The 21,896-nt window shown below is 35.8% G+C and overlaps 1 pseudogene; it reads right to left on the reverse strand.

Annotated features, from left to right (window-relative positions):
• Window positions 1-280: 280 nt before the first annotated feature.
• On the reverse strand, window positions 281-6,072 carry LOC144289866 (small ribosomal subunit protein eS24 pseudogene; annotated as a pseudogene).
• Window positions 6,073-21,896: the final 15,824 nt, after the last annotated feature.

The following is a 21,896-nucleotide window of genomic DNA, read 5'->3' on the forward strand; positions in this document are numbered from 1 at the left end:
TTGAAAACAAGAAGCATGAGTATTTCAGAAGCTTTGTTCTTTTTCAAAATTATTTTGGTTATTCTGGTGTTTTTATTTCCATATGAATTTGGAAAGCTAGGATTTTTAGAAAGAACTGCATTGAATTTGTAGAACATTTTAGAGATAATTGCCACCTTTTTCTCCCCCAAACAACCAGACACATTAACGTTCCTAGTTTATTAATCCTCAAAAATTTGCACAATCACCACAAATAGAGACACTGCGGAATCTTTACTCCTTCTATTGTCCAATCTCCAGCTCATCTTTTGCCAGCACCAACCTTGGCTTTTGCAGTCCCCTTGAATTTCTTCATTCTGCTCTTGCATTTCTTTTGGTGTTTTCTTGACGTCCTTTTCTTCCCATACTGGCCATGTCTTGTAGGTCTATGTTTGGGTTCATTTTTCTTTTCATAATCCAAGGAATCATAAATCAAGTCAGGTATCTTGCCACCACCAAAAATGGTTATGAATCCAAATACAAATATGATGTCTTGTATGGTATTATACATTTTGGCTGGGTTTTCCTGAATTTCTGTCTTAGGTACTCTTGCCTTTCCAGGGTGAAGGACATCAATGATCATATGTTTCTGCTGGAGTAGTCAGTTAGTCATGAACTTCTTGGTCCAGAGAGTTACTGTGTCATTCGTGATGGTGGCTGAGCTTCAAGCAACCAGGGCAAAAATGAGGGAGAACTGCCATCTTAATACTGAATTTTCCAGTCTATGCTATGGAATGGCTTTCTATGAATTTAGGTCTTTAATTTCTTTGAATTATGTTTTTAGTTTTCACTATACAGATATTGCACTTCTTTTTTTTTAATTTTTTTAAAATTTTTATTTATTTATGATAGTCACACAGAGAGAGAGAGAGGCAGAGACACAGGCAGAGGGAGAAGCAGGCTCCATGTAGGGAGCCTGATGTGGAACTTGATCCCAGGACTCCAGGATCATGCCCTGGGCCAAAGGCAGCTGCTAAACCACTGAGCCACCCAGGGATCTCCAACCTTGGATTTTTCTATGTTGATCTTTTTCTGTGACCTTGCAGAACTAATTTATTAGTTCCATTTTTTTTGGTGTGTGTTTCTAGTAATTCATCCATCTTAAATCTAGCAACCCCATTTCTAGTTATGTATCCAAGAGAAAGAATTTATAATGACAGAAAACATTTTTTAAGAAGTCCATATCAGCTTTATTTGGCAATAGCTAAAACCAGTTTGGGTGTCCATCCAAAAGCAATTGCATAAGCAAACTGTGGTATATACATATAGTGTTATGCTACTCAAACTTCCTCTCCAAAAAGGAAAATAAAAACAAAACAAAACATCACATTTTCAGCATGCAACAACATGATTATATCTCAAAAATATGGAATGAAAAGAGAGAGAGAGGCTAAAGAGTTCCTACTGTGTGAAGTCCTGTAACTCAAAACAGTAAACTTATGACAATAATTTATAACAATAACCTATATCCCAAGAGTGTTATAAGGGAACATTGTGGACAATTGTGCACTGACAAATTAGGTAGTGAGATGAAATAGCTAAGTTTCTAGAAAGACATAAATAACAAAATTATCTGAGGAAGAAATAAAAACTATAAATAGACCTTTAAGAGGTAAATACATTGAAATAATAATAATAGTAATAATAATAATAATAATAAACTTCCTATGAAGAAAAGCCCAGAAATAGATAGCTTCACTAGTGAATTCTACCAAATGGTAAAGGAAAAATACAAATCCTTCACAAACTCTCAAGAGAAATAGAAGATGATGAAGCACTTCCAAACTCATTCTATGAGTCAGCATTACTCTACTACCAAAACCAGACAAAGCTATCACAAGATAAGAAAACTATAAAAAAGAAAGAAAAGAAAACTATGGACCAATATCCTTCATAAATGTAAACAAAAAATCTTCAACAAAATACTGGCAATCCAAATCAGGTAACACATAAAATTGATTATACACTGTGACTAAGTTAAATTTATTCCAGGAGTGTAAAGTTGGTTTAACATACAGAATTAATCAATGCCATGTATTATTTAATAGGAGGAAGAATGAAACACACAATCTTCTCAATAGACATAAAGAATCTGATTAAATTAACCACTCCCCCTTCTTCATTGCAAAACAGTCAACAACTGAGGAATAGAAGCAAACACTACATCATCCTGATCAAGGGTTTCTACAAAACAAGAAGAAAAGAAAGAAAGAAAGAAAGAAAGAAAGAAAGAAAGAAAGAAAGAAAGAAAGAAAGAAAGAAGAAAGAAAGAAAGAAAAAGAAAGAAAGAAAGAAGAAAGAAAGAAAGGCTAACATAATATTAATGGTGAAAAGCTGAATGTTTCCCTTCGAATAAGAAACAAGACAGGGTGTCTACTCTGTCTACTTCTATTCAATATTGTTCTGGTGGTTCAAGCTGCAAAGATTATGCACAGAAAAAAATAAAAGTCATTCAAATTATAAAGAAAGAAGTAAACTACCTCTAGTCACAGAATACTTTGTATTGTATTCAGAAAATTATAAGAAAAAAGGTATTTTGGGGGAAAAAGAAATTTGCACAGGTAAATTCATTAGTCAGAACTCATCAGATGCTATCCTTAAGATTTGTGGGTCTTAATATATATAATTTTTACCTTCAATAATCTTATAAAAATGTTTAACTCTAGTTATTTTTATGCATGGTGAATTGGATATGGTGAAGTTTACCGATCTGAAATTTACATTGAAGTGCATAAAAAACAATCAGATGGACTTATAGTTGGAAGGAGGAATAACAGATGCATAGATTTATGATGAAGGCAATACGACAGAATGTTAAATGTAGAATCACATTAGGGAATGTAGATGTTCACCCTAAAATTCCTTCAACTTTCCCATATGTTTAACATTTTAATAATCATAATTTGGAGGACAAAATAAAATGCAGACCAGGATTCAAGAAGCTCACAGTCTATGGGATCCCTGGGTGGCACAGCGGTTTAGCGCCTGCCTTTGGCCCAGAGCGTGATCCTGGAGAGCAGGGATCGAATCCCACATCAGGCTCCCGGTCCATGGAGCCTGCTTCTCCCTCTGCCTGTGTCTCTGCCTCTCTCTCTCTCTCTCTCTCTATCATAAATAAATAAAAATTTAAAAAATTAAAAAAAAAGAAGCTCACAGTCTAGAAAGATGGACTTCCAAAGAAGTAACTATAATACAGTGATGACTGCAAAAGAGGTGTTCATAGTACAGTGGTGGCACAGTATTCTGCGGTTACTGCAAAGATTCCAGGTCTGGTTAGAGACAGTTGAGGTCAGAGAGTATGCTTAAAAGATTGGACTCTCTCCTCTAGTACTGTAGAGAGATTGAAGGGCAGCAAAGCATTCTGGGAAATCTCTCTCCTACCTACACAAGCTTATCTGGAGGATTTGGGATGTGACTATGATGACAGTTTCACCTCTGCAGTCATTGATAAATGTTGTCTTAAAATGAGCTATGCTCACTGGATTATGTGGGATTTCTGGAAGGGACCAGCTAACTGCCCCAAGACACATTTAGGCCATGCTTGCCTTTAGAGGGACTTACCCAGCACTGCAAGGGCGTCCTGCTGCCTTCCAGCAGAATCGTAAGCTAGTCATGCCCCTCATTTGGAGAGAAAGGCATTAGACATTGCTTCAGTATCATGTTTTCCTTTGACTTGCTAAAAACTTCCACTTTTTCCTAAAACACTTTTCAGGATCAGTTTATCTATTTTATTTAATTTTTTTGAAAAGCCTAATTACTTTCTGAACAATCAAATGCAATGATATTGAAGGAGTGCTAACGTTTTCAAGTAGGGTGTTCCAATTTCTTACACTAAAGCCAAGCTCCATAATGAATTTTCTAAGATCATTTTATATTCACCTGGATGTAGGAGTGAATTAGAAACACATATCATAGATGGTGTGGTTTTAAACTGTGAGTCTATTTTAAAAAGAAAGATAAATTTTGTCCATGTTACTTAAAGTCCAATAAGTACAAATAAATTTCAGAATGACAATGTTTGGCTATGAGACACCATTAGATAAAATGTAGGTTATTCGGATTCTAATGATATATAAACACCCAAACATGAATTAGTGCTAGATTAAGTACTTCTTTCAATTTTTCAAAAGTTAAGGAAAAGTCAGAGGCAACAGTGTTTGGCATATCTCCTTTATAAGGAAGAATAATGGAGGCATAAAAAATACATATAATATGACAGTAACACAGAGGATTGATTTTGAGGTAACAAAATTAAGTGACCCAATAGATATCCCAGGAAGTGCCTTGCTATAAGTTTTTATTTTTAGGTAATTGTAGAGAACATAGCCATATTAAAAAAAAAAAAAAAAAAAAAAAAAAAAAAAAAAAAAAACTAACACCATGACCTAAAGTGTCAATTACTGTTCTGTTACTTAGTTAATCATTTCAAGATCTGAAACAAATGTGTTTCTTTAAAAAATATTTTTTAAAAATATTCCCATAAAAATATGGAAGTCGACTACTATTTCATCAATAGTGTAGAGGCACTGAAGTTCCCATAACCCCTACATATCTGAGTATGCACTTGACCGATGGGAAGACAGTAAACCATATGAGCCATCTCCTTAGAAATGCATCTTCCCTTGGGAACGGATTCCTACATCCATACTAAAGAGTTAAATCATTTGCCATTGGCAAGAAACAAATGCAGCCATTTTCACGCTGACATATAGTGTCTACGGTTCTATAGATTTTTCAAAGGAAATAGATTCAAGCTCTATCAAGCCTTCCTGAAGGCTTAGGAAATAATAATCACAGATTCTTCTCTTTGGAGCCATTTGTCCTCTTGCTCCTGATTTTCATCAATTCTCTGTAATTTTTACTCACTCTGTCTCAGGATCATGAGTTATCATTGGTTGCCACCGGAACACTCCAGGGCAATCTGTCTTATTGAAACATGGGTTGGCCTCATGGCTGTGAATAATCATTCACTTTCTAATATATCATATATTCTCTAAAATTCTCTCCCCTCCTAAGGACAATATCATGCTGTCCTGGAGCTGATGAGGCTAGAAATTAATTGTTTCTCTGTGGTTTGAAAAGTACTATGGTTATTTTTACATGTTCATTTTTAAAATTTCACCAGATTAAAGACAGTTCCTGAAAACTAAATAGATACTATGCCGTGTGTATGAATATGAATTACTTTACTTTAGTGCAGATTGGAACCAAATACAGATCTGGAAGTAGTATGGCAGTAGACAAAGGTCCTGAATTGGGTATGTCTGCCTTTCCCCCCTCTTTTGGCTACCTCTAGATGTGCCAGGAATGAGTTGATCCGAAGGGCTGTAGTTTTGCTGATTCAATAAAGGTACAATGTATTTTATATTATGCTGGCAATTTTATATTTAGACAATGATATAGCAGAGGCTTGAGTATGCTTTATGCTTTTTATGGCATTCTTTTATTTCAATATATGGCAACAATTCCAATTTCAATATAACAGTACTGGTTGATAATGGGAAGAGATGTTGGCTAAGTTTGAGGTTCATTGTCGAGTTCTGATAATGCAAAAATACACTTAAAACATCCAGCGTTTGTTCTAATTCTTTGACTCTTCTTGGAAGATAGCATATTAAAAGAGAAAACACGTGAAATTATGTTTACAAGCCTTTTGGACATCAGTATCATTTCTTTAAGGCAACAGCATGGTGCGTTAAATGTAAACACATCAGCAACATATGGATTGAATATTCTTTAAAGTGTGTATGGGCTTGGAGTCCCCTAGGTGGCTCAGTCAGTGAAGTGGCTGCCTTTGGTTCAGGTCATGATCTGAGGGTTCTGAGATCAAGGCCAGCATGGAGATCCCTGCTCAGTGGGGAGCTAGCTTCTGACCTTCCCCCCTGTTCATGCCCTCTCTCTTACTCTCTTTCTCTCTCTTAAATAAATAAATAAAATCTAAAAAAAAAAAAAAAAAAAAAAAAAAGTAAGCATGAGCTCAGGAATTAACATTTGAAATGTAGTTGGATATATTTTCAGCAACACTACTTACCAGGCAATAATGGCAATGTCCATTTTGATCATGAAACTCATAATCAAATGATGCTGGCAATTCCTATTCCAACATATAGTCCTGATGGGAATTATATCTATCAGAATCAACTGCTGACGTCATATAGATAGATGTCCTGGTCACTAATAAGAACCACTGGTACGGCTGTAGAGCCACACTCATCATTGTCATCTGCAGTAGGTGGAGATAGCTTACAGTCCCTGTGACTTTTGACCCTCATAGGAGACCTCACCTCCACGCTGGGGACTGTAGAGGACCTAGAATCAGTACACCATTGCAGTGGCTACACCTTGACTCAGTAACCAAGCAGGAAGATGTGGACATGACTGCTTCCACACAAAATTTTGCATTTCATGTTGCATAGGATTAAGTTTTATTTAAACATTGTTCTATAATTTTTTATTGTCATTGTGAAGTACATAAAACTGGATTTACTGCATGATATCGTAACATGGACCTGGATCCTCTGCTTTCTTGCTGTGTGCCCTTGTGCAAGTTTCTTAACTTCATTGAGCCTTAGTTGCTTTTCTACCAAATCATGATATGTAAAGAACGCAGTTTTGCAAGGTTGAGCAAAGACATGTGAGTTGTGCCTAGCACAGCGCCAGGGCACATAGGAGAGTGCTCAGTCAATTGTTGCTCATGTCGCTGCGTGAATTAAGTTTATAAATGTTTAAAATGACAAAACTGACTTTAAGTTGTTCAAATTTGTTAAATTAGTTACATTATCAATAATTAATAATTATCCAATGATTTAATAATTCACAATTATCAACAAAACACTAGTAATGATTATTGACATTACATATATTAAACACAAAGTTATTCAGATTATTTAAATCATTAAAGTTGCATAATGAAATTATTGCCATGATTATTTAACAAGAGCTTTTTGGGGACTGTCACTTTAATAGGGTTCTATTTTGCAGCCCCCCAATGAAAATGGGTAAGTATACTCCATGAGGTGTTTACCAATGGGGCTAAAAAGGAGAAGCAAGTTTATAATCTTTGCAAATACTAGTCTCGATACCATTCTGGATTTTCCTTGTGTCATGTTGTTTTTGCTTTTAAAGTTATGTATTATACGTCTTCAACTTGTTAGGCAGTCATCAATTTAAATAAACCCTTAGTCTCTACAGTATAATATAGAGACAATTTCTCTCTCTCTCTCTTTCTCTCTCTCTCTCTCTCACACACACACACACACACACACACACACAACTTCATTTCCTCTGTTGAGTCTTCATCGACATACCAATTAAAAAGTTTTTACAGTGATTTAAAATATACGTGAAGTGAGCTAAAGAACATACTTATTCTTCCAACCATCATTTGCATGACTCTCGTATTCCTGCAATCTTTGTTCCTGAGAAATAGCTAAGAAATTATCTGCATAGAATTTTTAACACTCAGAGGGTTTTACACGTGAATTATCCTGGGGTTGTAATTGACTTGTTGTAGTACTCTTTTCCCATCTGGAATCTCTGATCTATAACAAAGTTTTGATCCATGGTGGCTAATTTATAGTTTTTAAAAGAGAAGAACATAAGACAATGAAAGTGACATCTTAGAATTTTTTGCATTCACTCAATCGGGAACCAGTCGATTCAGATGCAATTGAACTGAATACACAAATGAATTGGGTCTAACATGGCTTATAGGAGTGCATTTAAAAAATGTGTCTCAGTGTATTGAAAACCTTTTAGTGCAAGGTAGGGGGTTCTCAGCCTTTTTCAAACCATGACCCCACATTCAGGCACACACAAGCAGCAGACTTCAGATGTGCCGAAGACATCTTTTGTTCTCTCTGCTCTTCGAAAGACCTGTTCACAGAATCCTACAGGGAGACACAGAGGATGTCATGGGAATTAGCACAAAGGTTATGGGGTGCTCCTGGCACATGAAGAGGTCCTTACTGCAAGTGACAGAACAAATCCACTTCAACAGAAGGGAGGTCAGAGCCTGGGAATGGGTTTCAGACCCGTGACACCCCTTACCCTGATAAGCTGCAGCCCAAGGACCCTGAGATTGAGAATCCCCATGGTAGTGGCACCACTTCTCTGGCTCTGGCCCTTGGGATGGTCCCATAGCATGTGCTTAATTGCTCACTTTCTGAGAAACACTTTGCAGCAGGCAATGCCAAATGTGTGGGACCTATTTCCCAAACTCCTGTGTGAACTGTCTTCATGTTCTGAAGAGAAGTAGCCTGAGGCTGCTTGGGAATAGGGTCCCTATATGTAGATTCACATCACACACAGAGACTGCCTAGTCTATGTTCAGGCTTCTTGCCTTCTTTCACATTTGTATTTATGTCTTCCTTTTAGGAACAATAAGAAATAGGATTTCGCTTGGGAATTTATGTTTGGCACCTAAGCCGTCTCAGGATTTCACCACAATGTGTGGGAGTGATGAAGGCTCCGGCAGTGGGAGTGGGAGGTCAGCTCTGGATGCTTTTCTAGGAGATGCAGTGGCATACAAGATCACCCCAGGCCGCATCTCCCGGCACTCAGTCCTAACCCATTTTCTTTCCCAGATATTAGCAGTATTTATGGAGGTGTTAAAAGTATGTCTTCATGTAAACCAGGGCTGGCAAAGCAGAAACCAGTCTCCGATTCATTCTGTTTATATATTCAAAGCAAGCTATTACTTCTTGGCTAAAACAATTGTATTTTTCTAGAGTTTATTATCATAGTTGGGGGTTCTCTCTGATCTTTTTCATTTTTGTTTTTGTTTTTCCATAACAAATGTGCATCTTTTAGCTCTGCTAAGAGTTGGGGCTAAAAATCCTTTATTGCTGGGATGTAGCTGGAAAGAAAATTTTCTTCCTTATTTTTTTATTTTTAAATTTAAAATTAATTAATTTTTTAAAATTGTTTTATTTATTTATTCATGAGAGACACACAGAGAGAGGCAGAGACATAGGCAGAGGGAGAAGTAGGCTCCCTGCCGGGAACCCGATGAGGGACTCAATTCCAGGACCCCGGGATCACGACCTGAGCTGAAAGCAGATGCTCAACCACTGAGCCACCCGGGTGCCCCTAATATCAATTAATTAACATATAGTTAGTGTATTATTAGTGTCAGAGGTAGAGTTTAGTGATTCATCAGTTGCATATAACACCCAGTGCTCATCACATCAAGTGCCCTCCTTAATGTCCATTACACTGTGTTACCCCATCCCCTCACCCACCACCCCTCCAGCAACCCTGTTTGTTTCCTATTATTAAGAAAATTTTAGAAGAAACTTCTAGAAAGAAACTCTTCTTAGAACCTAAAAAAATTGCATTGGGATTATGATTCCATAGTGCAGTTTGAGAAAGGAGGCCAATGGCTCTGGATGAATATTCTTGCTCCTCATTTAGGAAGGCAGGGAAACGGCTTTAGAAATCCATGTTGTGGACATTTACAAACTAATACTCCAGATTGCTTTCTTCCTGTGATTCTTGGCTATTTCCTGACAATGTTGGAGATCTCTGTCTCTCTGTACTCAGGGATCTCCTTTCTAGATCTTTCTCTAACTTTAATGAGTAATTCAGACTTCAAATTTCATGCATTATTTTGCATCCATGTCATGCAAAAAAGGCTTCACCAAAACTGGTGGGAAAACTATATACGTTTATTTAAAGAGTCATTACTAGACCTAGAATTTCAAGCTAAAGTGACCATGTGGAATCCCCAATTCATATGATAGTTACTATTCTCTACTATATAGTTCCACAAATATTTTTATTGGTAGTCAGGATTTTCCTACAACTTTATTTCAAAAAGTAGTCTTGAAATATAAAACCACAGAAACATGCCCATTACTAATTAAGCAATTAGCCTAAAGCTGATGTTGAAGAGACGCTTTATATCATACTGCTTTCCTGGATACCATAATAGATGATGTGAGTCTTACTTAGAAGCCCCATGTTTTTCTAATTTTTACTACATTTTGAAACCTTAGATACATATTATTTTTCCCTTATTGGTAATAAATATATTGAGAATGGAAATATTAAATCTGTTCATCATAACCCAGATACTCTGAGCAAAGTTCTTTCCTCAAAGCATGACACTTAGGGAAAGGAGAATCTCCAGGACTTGCTTTGTATGTGAATATCTGTGTTGTGATCAGGAAAAGTAAAGTAGTCAGTAGACCACATGGAGACATACTTACCTAGACATGGTGAGAGTGCACCAATGAAGGGATGGTATTATTAATGGCTCACACTTGTGCAGGCGATATTCTGAGTCCAGAAGCAAATACAGGATTGCTTAAGACATTTTTAGATCTTTCTAGTTTGCCATTTATGTTTACATTGTGACTGCATTCACTTTTTAGGAAACCAAAAATTGCTCCAGTAGTCCTCTTTTCTTATCTTAACAAATAGCAAACTTTAAAAATAAATATGGCTTATATGCCAAGTTATTCAGTCACTGGGTTTATTTTTTAAAGATTTTTATTTATTTCATTCACAGAGAGAGAGGAAGAGACATAGGCAGAGGGAGAAGCTCCCCACAGGGAGCCTGATATGGGACTCGATCCCAGGACTCCAGGATCATGCCCTGAACTGAAGGCAGATGTTCAGCCACTGAGCCACCCAGGCGTCCCTCAGTTACTGGATTTAAGAAAGACTTTGCTAAGAGTCTGCATACACCTACCCTCTAGCAGTGGGGATGGGAAAGGAATCTCTTTAAGGCTTCTGTTTACTAATCACTATGCAGAAAATAATCTCTTAATACTGAAGTGTCAGTATTTAGGGCACATGTTCAAATCATTCTACATTCTTTCCATAGAATCTGGTATACAATTCCAAGTCCTTGGAATTTTAACTGACAAGGCCTCCTTTGTACAAAGGTAAAATGGGTCATATCAAATTGCGAAGAGACATACAGATATAATCATTATCATCACAACTGCATCGCTATTATTTATTGCTCTTAAAGTAAAAGCCCTTTTCTATTAACATTTTTTCTTAGTAATAATTTACTTAATAAAATGATTTTGGAATTCATATACAGTTGAGAGGGAGGAACTCAGACCAGATTGATCCCCTCACAATGAACTACCAAGAAACAAATAGTTGGATAGATGATAGATAGATAGATAGATAGATAGATAGATAGATAGATAATAAATAGATAGATAGACACTACTTGCTTGAAATAATAATTTTTAAGACATCAGACATCAGGCAACAAAAAAACATCCATCCCTGAGAAAGAGTAAACAAAGAAAATTTGCTTATGATTGCCCAAGATAACTGACTTGAGAGAATTTCTAGGCCGTGGTATAAGGATGTGGATTCCCTCAGTTAAGGAGAAGAACCTGAGGGTTCAAAGGAGCAATACAATTAGACTTTACAGGACAAAGTACTGGAAAGAAGTCCCCTTGAGTACTCAGCAGAATACTGATCTGCCCATGAAGCCAGAACAATCTTCCCAAGAGATTAGAAGGAATGGTGCCTGGTGCCCATGCAAGGCAGGCAATAGTACTCCAAAACGGTCTTTATTCAGCAATGGGAAATAATTAGGCACATACTGACAAAACTCTGATTCCACCTAACAAATGTTAAAGTAAAGCCCCAAAAGATTAATTTGTATCCAAATAACTATATACCGGAGCAAAGTTCAGATATTATATAGGAAGACCAAAAATATCAGGCACCAATGACGGTAAAATTCATAATGCCTGGCATCCAAACAGGATTTACCAGTTGTGAAGAAGGAAGGAAAATGTGATCATAATAAATAGAAAAAGCAATCAACCGAAACTGACCAAGAACTGATACAGATGTTAGTATGAGCATATAAGAACATAAGACAGCAGTTATTGCTGCATTTCACATGCTCAGAAGATTATGTAGAAATATGAGAATATAAAAAGACCCAAATCAAACTTCTAGAGGTGAGAACTACTTAGTGAGATTAAAAATGTGCTGGATGGTATTAACAATAGATCAGACATTGCTGAAGAAAAGAATAATGAACTTGAAGACATAGTCACAGGAATAACCCAGAAAGAAATATAGAAAGAAATATACTGAAACATTTAAAAACAGTATCCCTAACTGTGGGTGAATTTCCAAAAGCTTAATACTCATGAAATTGGAGACCCTTAAAAGAGAGAATTAGAGGGGATGGAGAGCCAAAGAAACAATGGCAGAGCATTTTTTAAAAATATGATGAAAATTATAAACCCATAGATTCAAGAAGCTTGATGAACACCAAGCACTTCATGAGCAAGAAGAAAGATACATCAAATAATGTCATATTCAAATGGCTGAGAATCTGAAAAAGAAAAAAAATTTGAAGCATCCATAGAAAAAGCCACGTTAACACTACATTTCTCTTCAGGAACAATGCAGAAACCAATACAAGGATATGGATATTAGAAAATTAAAGTACTCTCAAATAATATGGGGGTTAGAGGCACTACCCTCCCTCCCTACACAGTTGAAAATTATGCATATAACTTTTGACTCCCTCCAATTCTATTGACAGGCTACTGTTGACCAGAAGCCTTACCAATAACATAAACAGTTGATTAACACATAGTTTGTGTGTGTTGTATGTATTATATACAATACTATATTGTATTCTTACAATAAAGTAAACTAGATAAAGGAAAGTGTTTTTTATTTTTATTTTTTAAGTAAAATGTTAAGAAAGTCATAAGGAAGAGAAAAATACATTTATAGTATTATACTGTATTTATTGAAAAACATGTGTATAAGGAGACCGATGCTGTTCGACTCTCATTGTACTGAAAGATAAATGAAAAACAGAGACCATTTCAGACCCTTTTAGAGTTATAGACAGTAAACCAATACAAAACAATACATAACTCATACACAAGAAAGCAATGAAAAAAAGGTAAGGAACAGATGAGACAACAGAAAAGAAATAGACAACAGACAACCTAAAGATGTCAGTAATCAGATTAATGTAAGTGGCCTACACACCTCCTGAAAGGAAGAATGTGTGAGTGGATCAAAAAAGCAAGAAAACTATAAGGTGACTAATAAAAACACACTTTAAATATAAAGACATCAGGGATCCCTGGGTGGCGCAGCGGTTTGGCGCCTGCCTTTGGCCCGGGGCGCGATCCTGGAGACCCGGGATCGAATCCCACATCGGGCTCCCGGTGCATGGAGCCTGCTTCTCCCTCTGCCTGTGTCTCTGCCCCTCTCTCTCTCTCTGTGACTATCATAAATAAATAAAAATTAAAAAAAAAAAAAAAAAGAAAAAAGGAAACCTCTCCAAAAAAAAAAAAAAAAAAAAAAAAAAAAAATAAATATAAAGACATCATTTAAAATTAAAAGGATAAAAAAGAAACATACTATGCTAACACTAATAAAAAGAATTGTAGAGTGATTACATTATTATCTGATTAAATAGATTTCAGAGCAAAGAATATTACCAGGGAGAAAAAGAAAGTCCTTCCTAATGATGAAGAGGTCAGTTTGTCAGTAAAACATTACAATCTTAAGTATCTGTACACTTAATAATATTTAAAATAACTAGAGCCGGGGATTAGGAGTACACTTATCTTGATGAGTACTGAGTAATATCCATTATGGAAGTGTTGAATCACTATATTGTACATCTGAAACTAATATAACACTGTATGTTAGCTACCCTGGAATCGAAATTTTAAAAAATGGAATAAAATAACCAAAGAAAAAACTTATAAAACTGAAAGCAGAAATAGACAAATATAAAATAATAGCTGGAGATTTCAATACTCCTCCCTCAATCATTACTAGAACGAGTAAAGGAAACCAGTGAGGTTAGAAACTGAACAAAACTATTAACTCATTTGACCTAATTAATATTTTAACAACAGTTGAATATACATTATTTTTAAACACACACAGAACATTTATCAAGGTTGACTATATTTTGAGCGTTAAAAAGGTCTAAATCAGTATAAAACAATTCAAGGCTAACAAAGTATGCTCTCTGACCGCTGTGGAATTAAATCAGAAATAAATAACAGAAAGATCTCTGGGAAGTCCCCCAAATATTTGGAAACTAAATAACACTTTAAATAGCTCATGGTTAAAAGTAAAGTGAAGGGGAAATTAGAAAATATTTTCAATTAACTGAAAATGAATACCCAATGGAATTTTTGTGGATGTTGCCAAATCAGGACTTCTGGGAAAATCTGTATCATTACACACCCAACATAGAAAGGAAGAAAGACCTCACAGCATTGACAATGGTTTTCATCCTAAGAAGCCAGAAAAAGAGAAGGTAAAACAAAAGGAAGTAAAAGAAAAAAAAAAAAAAAAAAGGAAAGCAGAGACAATGAAGTTAAAAAAATAGAAAAAAACATTACAGCAATGAAACCAAAGCTGATTATTTTAAAACAATCTATAAAATTGTTCAAACTCTCACCATACTAATGAAGAGAGGACTGAGAAAACTTATATCACTACATGCTTGATAGATATTGCAAGGACATTAAGAGTGTATTACAATTGTCCCAATAGATTTGACAACAAATGGAATAGAAAAATTCCTAGAAGGATACAAATTGCCAAAAGTCACTCCTGAAGAAATTGATAACTTGGATGGCCTCACATCTATAAATAAGATATAGCAAATCAAATCTAACCATAAATATAAAAGATAATATATCATGACCAAAGGAGGCTTATTCTAGGATTGCAAAGTTGGTTTACCATTTGAAAAACAATCAATAGAATTTACTATATTAACAAATTAAAAAATAAAATTCGTATGATCTTTTCAATAGACAAAGAAAAAAGCAGTTGACAACATACAACCCTTGTTTCAGATAAAACTATCAGCAAATGAGAATTGTATAGACATTTCCTATACATAATGAAGGGCCTCCAGGAAAATCCTAAAATTAATATTTTACTTAATCACAGGATGTGAAATGCTTCCCTTAAGATCAGGAACAACCAACAAGTTTCATTCTTAACACTTCTCAACAGTGTACTGGAAGTTCCTGCCAGTGTGGTAATGTAAGAAAAATAAGTAAAAGGCATCCAGATTAAAAAGGAAGAAATAAAACTGACTTCAAGGGGTTAGTTGATCAACTCTTGAATATTTGGTAGAACCTACAAAATAAGCTACTATAACTGTGTTTAGCGAAGTTGCAAGATAAAAATTAGATATATAAAAATCAGTATATTTCTATATGCTATTGCTATTTGAAGTTGAAACAACAACAAAAAAACATTTATAATAGCATTACTCAACGTGAAATACTTAAGGATGAAACCTGACAAAGTACATTCACCAAGTCACATGTTCTGCCCCGACTTGGTAACCTAGAGTTGAGATTCATCTGTAAGAGTTCAGAATCCTCTCTGTATGTAAGTTGGCTGCGGATGGGAATAGGTTTAATAACAATTATGAATGGCTTGTAGGAGATGTGAGTGAGCATACAATCAGAATCAAATAATGGTCTGAGAAAAGGAAAATCGGAAGGCAAGATGTATTCTGTACCATTTTCCATGCTTGCATCTTGTTATGGATTGTTGTGTCTCCTCTCCTCCAAATTCATATGTTGAAGCCTAACCCCCAAAGTGACTGTTTTTGAAGATATACCCTAAATTTAGGAAGCAGTTAGGCTTAAAGGAGTTCATAGTAGAACCTTAATCCAATATGACTGATGTCCTTATAAGAAGAGGAAGAGACACTAAGGGTACGCACACGCAGATAAAAGATCATCTGAGGGAGAAGGCAGCCATCTGCAAGCTGAGAAGACAGGGGAAACCAAACTGCTGCCACTTTGATCTTGGATGTCCAGCCTTCAGAACTGTGAGAAATAAATTCCTATTTTTTTATACCATCCAGTCTCCAGTGTTTCGTTAAGGCAATCATATATATTATTATACTTTTGCATGCCTGTTTAACATAATTCTCAGATAAATTGTATGAGATAGATACTATTGTTTTCATTTTTAGGTGAGCAATGGAAGCTCAGTTTCTAAGTAATTGATCAAGTTTATGAAGCAGACAAGTGGAGAACTAAAATTTGTACTGAAGTCTTTTCTAACTGATGACCATGATGCAACGTGATATAATAATCTCCATATTGAGACACCGTATTGAGAAATGCTAGTGTGTATTCACACATATTCTATACAACTTGGAAGCTCATTTCTAAAATGTACTTCTCACAAGTACTTTGAACACCTTTCTGTTATTCTGAGCAAACCAGTTTAAATATCCAGGAATGGGAAAGGAAATCAGATTACCATCCTTACAGATGGCAGCTTATTCCTGAGATTCACTAAGGGAATTTAAAGGAATGACATTGATGAGAAAGGAGAATCTATTATAGTGGAGAAGAGATGGACATCAACATTACCTAGAAGTAAAATGTGTTGAGTTTTAAAAAAAAATTGGTACTGGCACCTAGGTTGACAAGACCTTGGGAAAATGGAAATAGCAGAATCGTAGAATGTATAATTCAAAAACGTTTTTCATTCTTGTAGACATGAAACCAGGGGAAGAAAAACAAGTTGAGTTTGACCAAGACATTCTGAGCTGCCCAAATTTTCCTCACACACTGCAGACCCTGACTGATCAAATGATAAAACAAAGGGGGAAAAAAAAGATAGAAAAAGGAAAGATGAAATACATACCTGCCAATGGACAAAGTCATTTGAATAGTGGAACATAGGTTCAATTTGGCTGAAACTTGAACTTTACATCAGTTTGATTCCTTCTGTTTTCTGGAGCTAGTGCCAATACATGGAGTCATTGCAGACATTCACCATGATGCTCTTTTTACCCCAGCTCACTAGGGTAAAAGTTGAATGCATCAAAGAGCTGTGGATTTTAATTTTGACTGTCTGACTCACAGGTGAGTATTTTTGAGAAATCAGTTCTATATCTAAGAACATCATTTTAGTTATTCATGAAAGAATAATAACGTTATTAGTTGCACAGTTTTATGTGGATGGCGAGAAAAGAGCTGGATCCCTTGACTGCATCCAATAGGTGCTTAATAAGTTTTAGTTTCTTTCTGCTCTCTGACTTCTTGCATGTTAGACTGGAAACAAAGCGATGTTTTAACAGCTTTGTTGAGGTATGTTTAACTGACATACAATCAATTGCCTGTGGCAAACATTACAATTCGTTGTTTTGACACACACACATGAAACTATCGTAGTTAAGGTCGTGAACTTTTCCATTGTTTCACGATTTCTTCACGTCTCTTATAACTCCTAGCTCATACAACTCCTCACCACATCCCTCATCCTATATTCTTGTCCAGACAGCATTGTCATTTTAGGTTTTATTTTTAGATCTATGATCCATATTGAGTTATTTTTGTATATGGTACAATAAATAGATCAATTATTTATTTTTGCACATGAATATCCAGTTGCTCCAGAATCCAGAATGTTACAAAGATGCAAAGACAATTCAATAAAGACAAGACAGCCTTTTCAATAAATGATATAATAATCTCCATATTGAGACACCGTATTGAGAAATGCTAGTGTGTATTCACACATATTCTATACAACTTGGAAGCTCATTTCTAAAATGTATATATATCATGTTGACCCTTTGAATATATTGACATACTTTTCATAGACATTTGATTTAAGATAATGTTTGCTAATAAAAATTCCAAGAAAAGCAGTTCTAACACACTTAGAATCTTTCAAGACCCTCTTTGGATAGCAGTAGAGTTTCCTATTTATATCTTTTGTTTTTTCTTTTCTTTCTTTTGCTATTCAGATTTTTTTCAGTCTTTTTTAAGCCTTTTTCAGCCTTCAACTGGTAAAACAAGTCAAGGTTTCAATAAACAACACTACATTTTATTATTTATAATTTTAAACTTTTAGACCCAAATCAAAGGGTGGCTTTAATGGACATAAACATATTTTTATTTGGTTTGGCTCTTACTGAGTTTGGGTAGATTGAGAAGGTCACACTTTCTCTTACATTTACAATGTCAAGATTTGAAAATCAATGCTAATATGGCATTTGGATCTTATAAGTCATTTAGGTTTTTAAAAGTGTTTCATTATGATTATTTTCTAATTAAGTTTAGTTTTAGTCAATACAGATCTATGCAGTTACAAGTAAGAGATTATATCATGTTGACCCTTTGAATATATTGACATACTTTTCATAGACATTTGATTTAAGATAATGTTTGCTAATAAAAATTCCAAGAAAAGCAGTGTGTTAGAATCTTTCAAGACCCTCTTTGGATAGCAGTAGAATTGACTATTTATACCTTTTATTTTCCTTTTTTTTTCTTTTGCTACTCAGAATTGAATATGTGTCTTCAAAAATGTTTCTCCATGTTAGAGGTAGGAAGTTTCCATGATATATTGGAAAACCAAGGAGTTTGTTTTTTCCTACAAGACAAACATGGAATGAAAAGAACAAGAACAAATCTTTCATGAACCGTTCTTCCTTTTATCTATGTGTGTATCAAACCATAAGTCCCAGTATGGGATTTGAGGAGGTCTGGACCAACCCTAAAGATCCTCCAGGCTGCTTATTCCAGGGAGACCTGAAATGGCAAAATCTTATGTCATCTCAATTGTCACAGTGCATCTTGCTACAAACCACGTAATTGATGAGGACCGCTGCCATGAAAACCCTGAAATGTTCCTTTTCTATGAATAGCACCTCTCTGGTTAAAGACATCTTACCCAGCCTGATCATTTTCAGGCAGAAATATTGATTAATTCAACTATTGTCAGTGCATAGAAATGTCTCCTAATGAGAATTATAATGACTTCTGATCTGTTCTTTAACCTTATAATACACTCTCTCAATTTTGGGGCAAGTGGCCCAATGTCATGGCACCAGAGATAGAAAGACACTCTAGTTCCCAATTGTTGACATGGGAATGCACAGAAAACATGTACAAAGCCTGATTTTAATGAGGATGGAGTTGGGAGTGGTGAGTAAATGCTACTTCCATAGGATGCTTTCTGCATGTTTGACAGGATCCCGCTAATCAACCAAGCATTATTGGGGGACACTTGTCCATCCAATATTATAGTCACTGAGGAGAAATACTATTAGGAAACCCCAGAATGAACTTTCAGGCTAACAATTATTTAAGCTGTACAATGCTGTAGGACGATGACTATATTATTGACAGTATTCCCCCAAATAACTTGCAGTTGGCAGAAATAACTCTAGATTACTGTTTAGGAACTAGATGCCATGCCATTAAATTAATGCTGAATTCATGCACTGGACAATTAAGTTAGCACATCAGTCCACTGTAGCTTACTCTCATTTCACCTATTTCAGATTTGATCACCCATTTGATATATAAGGCATTGCTGACACAGGTTAGTATGATGCCAGTTTACCAAAGAGATTAAAAATTTTGTTTAGAGAGTGTACACACTTCTTCAAAGATAAATGCACACCAGAGAAAATCCTAACAGCTTTTAATTTCCATGCTTTTCAGTTTTATTGTTGTAAATGCAACTGTTTATAGGACTAATGGCACAGGCTGGCTCTGTTGAGTCAATTACACCAGTAGGCAGTTGGATCAGATTCTTTACTCATGTTCCATTTACACTATGTGGATGTCTGATATTTGACTAAATTGAATTGCACCACAGTGCCATGGTGCTTTCCATACTCTGCATCTCTGAGCACTTTATAGAACAATGAAATAAATGATAATATGCTAGATGCGGGGTGGTGACTATGCACAAGCTTGTGTGGTCAGAGCCACAGAGTGAGTAATCATCAACCAACAGCTCTGTTCTGTTGGATGCTCCAACAAGGGCAGTATTCCATGGGAGGAACCTTAGTGTGAGTGTGTGTGTGTGTGTGTGTGTGTGTGTTTGGATATGCTGAGTGTATAATTCTTTTAAAATTTTTTATAAGGTAAAAGGGGGATAGGGTCAATGAACAGAGGAAAAGGGGATATCGTTATGTCAAGTGCTCCTGTTATTGACATTAAAATAGGAGCATCTGGACTCCAGTAATGTGCAGGCAGATGCTGAGCAGGCTCCCCACACACTCTTAAATGCCAGAGTGCTTCTCTGCTGACCCACAACTAAGCATGCAATTCTGATAATGAGCTGCCCGGTGTGTAGAGATCTTGATGGTCCCAGTTTATGTCACCCTGTGGGAAGATGTATAATGTTGATAAGGACTGACTGGGAGCCTATCTGGGGCTTGCTCGCTCATTGCCTTAATGACATATGCCATAATAATACTGTTACCATCTATTGAATTTTGCACTATAAAAAGAGACCTATTATGTGCATTATCTCATTTAATCCCAATGCCAACCCCAAGCAAGCAATAATATTCACCATAATACATAAGGAACTGGAGAATTGGGGATGTTCATGTATTTGCTCTAGAGCACCCAGCATTAGAATTTAAGCCCAGACCTGTTTAAATCCAGCTGTGTTATTTTACCACTCTGTCATACTGCCTTTTCAACAAGCATATCAATCTTGAAAATTTAGTTGTTTTCTTAAGGCCTTATAAAACTTGAAACATCATTTTTGAACAAATATTCATTACATTCATAATTCTGTTTTTTTAAAAAAATAATATAGTACCTCTCCCTGAAGTATGGTGTTAAAGAATAACCACTTCAAATACGGTAAAATGTATCCTAACTCCCCACATGTCTTGGAAAGAATGAAAAATATAGCACCAATCTGTTGGAAATTAATATTTCTGATTAGGAGAAATCACTCATTATGTTTTAAGGATTTTACAAGCCTAAGTTGGTCACTAGGTCTCAAGGTAAACTGACAAATGATAGGGATGCCAATTCTGTGTCTGTCCATCAGTTAATCTCGGGGCATAATTTATCTATTAGTTTGAGCTAAACCAAAAACAATGCAATTATTTTGACATTAATAAATACAAGAAAACCAAAGCTATTTTTTTTCACTCTGTCTCATAAGGGAACAGATGGTATGCCCTGCTCTTTCCCATTTATGCCTATTTGAATCCTTGCTAACTTTCTTTCTCTGGTGCATTTTCACCATCTTCCATATGCCCATAATTTGGGACAATGGTACTGAAGAACCAATAGAAAGAGGAAGCAATTTTGATGGGACCCTCAAGGAGCAGGATGATCACTTGTAAGCCAACACTTTTAGTAGAGCCCTTTCTCCTCACACTTTAAAAATAAGTTGAGGCTGGGGGCCTAATGTCTTACTTCAGACTCAATATTTTCCTCTTTACTAACTGCCAGTCAGAAGTTTCACATGAAGAAAATTCTAGAAGGATGCTCCAACAGTTTCTGTGAGGCCACACAGGGATAATGTGTTGGAGTCATTACAGTACAACTCATGAGGAAGTTTGGTTAAAGAACTGCAATCTCTGCACCAGTCAAGGACATGGTGAAAACGAGCATGGCAGGTCACACAAGAGTGGTCACCATAAATTTGCAAAGGCATGTAATAGCATGACTTAACATGAATTTGGTGTATTTTAATAACCGCCTCCTCTCACTTCTGGTGAAACTGAGTGATGGACAAAATATATAAAACAGATCTGGATTTTAATCTTCTACAGTAACCTACCACATGAATTTGTATTTGCAGGTTTATCTCTGTGCTTTAATATCTCTGTTTTTTAACTTTTTAAAAAAGATTTACTTATTTTAGAGAAAAAGAGCACACAAGCAGAGGGAAGGGACAGAGAGAGAAAGAATCCTCAAGCAGACTCCCTGCTGAGTGTGGAACTCAATGAGGGACTCAATCCCAGGACCCTGAGATCATGACCTGAGATGAAATCAAGAATCAGATGGTCAACCAACTGAGCCACCCAGGTGCCCTTCTGCTTTTTAACTTTTAACACAGTTTCTGGAAGCTTCACAGCAGTTTAA

Source organism: Canis aureus, chromosome 2 (genome assembly GCF_053574225.1).
Source record: "Canis aureus isolate CA01 chromosome 2, VMU_Caureus_v.1.0, whole genome shotgun sequence".
Taxonomy (NCBI): Eukaryota; Metazoa; Chordata; class Mammalia; order Carnivora; family Canidae; genus Canis; species Canis aureus.